Source organism: Wasmannia auropunctata, unplaced genomic scaffold (genome assembly GCF_000956235.1).
Source record: "Wasmannia auropunctata unplaced genomic scaffold, wasmannia.A_1.0 LD336092.1, whole genome shotgun sequence".
In the NCBI taxonomy this organism is placed as follows: domain Eukaryota; kingdom Metazoa; phylum Arthropoda; class Insecta; order Hymenoptera; family Formicidae; genus Wasmannia; species Wasmannia auropunctata.
The window spans coordinates 105,284-108,584 of record NW_012026798.1 but is presented as its reverse complement, the minus strand read 5'-3'; positions in this window follow the sequence as shown (position 1 = coordinate 108,584).

Sequence of the window (3,301 nt, the reverse complement as noted above, 5' to 3'; positions counted from 1 at the left end):
TTCGCCTAAAATCGCAGCGGCCGAAGCCCGGCACGAAACAACAGTGAAAACAATACGGTAAAAATCAATTGTGAGATATGTTCAGAAATTGATTTTTATCGTGTTGTTCTCACTATTAATATTTTTTCTGCATTTAAATTTGATTTAAATTTAAAGTATTTTAGATTTAACGACAGATTATAAATTTTTTCTTAAAATTTAAGAGATAATGTTAAGAAATACTGCTCAAAACTTATAAGTGATATATATTCAAAAATTTCGAAGCTTTTTCTTTAATTATTTGCCTAACTTTTCATCAATTTATACATTATAATATACTTATATTAAGCTTGTCTTACATACAAAAGACGAAATCGTGACAACACTTAGAGGTTCATTTTCTTCTTGTGCATATTTTGCATTATCAAAATGCTTCTCTGCATCTTCGAATATGTCATCATCGCTCATGTTATGCTCGTTATCACTATTATTGTCATTGTCAATAAGTGTTTGAGGAGAATCAAGAGATATGGAGACGACACGTGTGAAATTGAATATGAGATTATATATTTGAGTACGTTGTACAAACAAAAATATGCACACAGGGCAAAAAAAACTTTAGCGGTTTATACAGTAAGAAGACAAGGGCCGACGTAAAGAGATGGAAGGCACCGAGCCTCGACAGAGGGCCCGTAAGACAGAGTCATCTGTGTCATGACATCATAATCAATATAGAGATTACGGCTAGGAACATTTATTTCCAACAATAGGAATGTTAGTCTAATTGTCGCTGTGTATTTTTTCGTCGAAAATCGGGTGAAGTTGTTCCATTTCAATGTTATTTCATTCTTCGTTATTGATTGGCTCATTATTGTCCATTTGCTCATCAATAATCAGATTCTAGGACATCATATTCTCATTAGAAAATTTATTATTTATTTAGAAAATTTTTAAGATTTAAAAATATTTTAATTATTTAATAAGCATTTAATAAACATTGTACTAACCGCAGGCTGTGGAATATGTAGAACTTGCGCTCATTTCTGGCGAGAGCACAATGTTGAATAAGGTACTGCATCATTATTACGCAAATAAGCTTTGTAAAAACCTCTTCGTCTTCGAGCATTTTATGTTCATCGTGTATATACCACTCATTATGGGTCACTGTTCTCTAAAATAATATATTTAGTTATTTTTCATTAAATTTTAATATTTGAAGGTTTATAACGGTATCTACGATTGGCATTTAAAATAACAGAAAGATTTAAGACTGTTCCGTTTCACGCATGAAACATGATGCATCATAATATCCTTGTTGTTTATCAAATATTAAATAAACTAAAAGGATAAAGTATGTGCATCATGCGTGAAATGGAACGTAGTCTAAGAGTGAGGTTTCTTGTGTACCTAAATTAATGCAATGAAAAATGCGCGTATACAAACAATTCAGTAATTTGACTTACCTTATTGCAATACGAAATGCTTATCTTTTCGATTGTCTGAATTTTTCTAATCCCACAATTAATTTCGTCAGAAATTCGTCAGAAGTACACGGCTTGCAGTTTCGTGTGTGAGCAAGTATCGAATAACAATCGAAAACAAGTACGAATCTTTCAAATTATTAGCCGTATGAGCCTGTTCAGGTCAGTTCAGGCACTTCGAGGCAGCCGCAGCACGTGAACGGTTGTGAACATTTACACATACATACAAGAAGTGGTGGGGACACGCATTCATCGGAAAATACATCGAACTGAGATCACTGCATACGGTCATAGTCATTGTGTGATTTGTGTGAACGAAATCGAGTAATGAACCAGCGCGAGAATCAAGCCGATAATTTAAAGCTCCTCGTACAAACAAAAAGGTAAGCTTCGTCGCTGTCCAACATCTTGCTCGTAATTCAAGTAATGGCAATTTGATTTTCACTTCAGATTCAATCAATGCTTCGCATTCAAATTAACCAAACCAAAAAAAAAAGGATAAGAAAACGAATTATCGATCAGGATAGCGGATCGATTTTTTTGTGAATAACACTGTTCAACTGTGTACATGTGCTCTACGCTTTGGCGTAAGAATAACACGTAAGTTAAAAAGATTGTATTTACACTTTTTTAGCCGAAGTATATTATACTTTTCTTAGGCTGCGTTCCGTTTCACGCATAATGCATGATGTATTATTTTATATATTCTTGTTCTACCGAATGTTAAACAAGAATAAAATGCTATATCATGCGCGTCACGCGTGAAACGGAATGCAGCCTTAGTCGCAGAGCGTGAAACATTTGAATTTCTTTTCTTCATTAGAAATATCTATATGAAAAAACTACAAGAAACCGTGATTTATTTTAACGGTTTGCACCATTCAGATCGTGTCCTTCCTTTGTCTCATGTGTGTAACCGCTATGCGTTTTTAAAATATAAATAAAAGACTTTTCTAGATCCAGATAAATATAAATAAATGCTTTTGTCTCCCTGCTTTGTTTGTAAAAAAGTTAAACGCTTACACTAGTTTAGCTTTAAAAAAAAGGCTAACGCGATTGATCGTATTGTCTTAATCCTATCGTATTATCTGTCCTTTTCTATTATTCTGTCAAATCTTGGTTTGTCTTAAAATATTACATATTTATTTTATTTCAGAGCTTAAGAAAAAGGCTATCGTGATTGACCGTATATTGTCTTTTAAGTTTTAATCCTATTGTATTATCTGTCCTTTTCAAATCACGGCGTAGAAAATTCCTTTCTCATTTTGTATATCATATTCTATTTTTTCACATCTTTTTTTGCTATATGCTAGTTGCACTGCATATTTTTATTTTCTTTGTTTTTATTTATTACAAAATCTATACACTTTTTTCTGTAGACTGTTCATTTTCCGTTTACATTCCTCTCGACTACAAAATAGAACATTTAAACATTTATAATATTTATTAACTTTATTATTATTAATTACGAATTTATTATTAATTTACCTTTATTATTAATTATTTATAATAATTATTAACATTTATAATAATTATGATCATACGCACTTATTTTCCATCTTTTGTTAATTTATCCTTCTGTTCTTTTTTTATAGTTTTTACTTGAATCTCATAACCATAGCTTTGTTTGCATAGCTTGCCACACCGTGGCAGGGGTGTAACGTGGAAGGGACTCGTAGTGACGATTGTTGATAATGATGCGCACAGTTTCACTGCTTATCACAATGACTTTATTTGATGTACTATCTTACAACTTGTTCACTCGCGTGGTACGCGCGCCGACAGCATAACGTTATACGTAACGATTAGATTTGAACTCCGCAGTGGTCCGCTGGACGGCG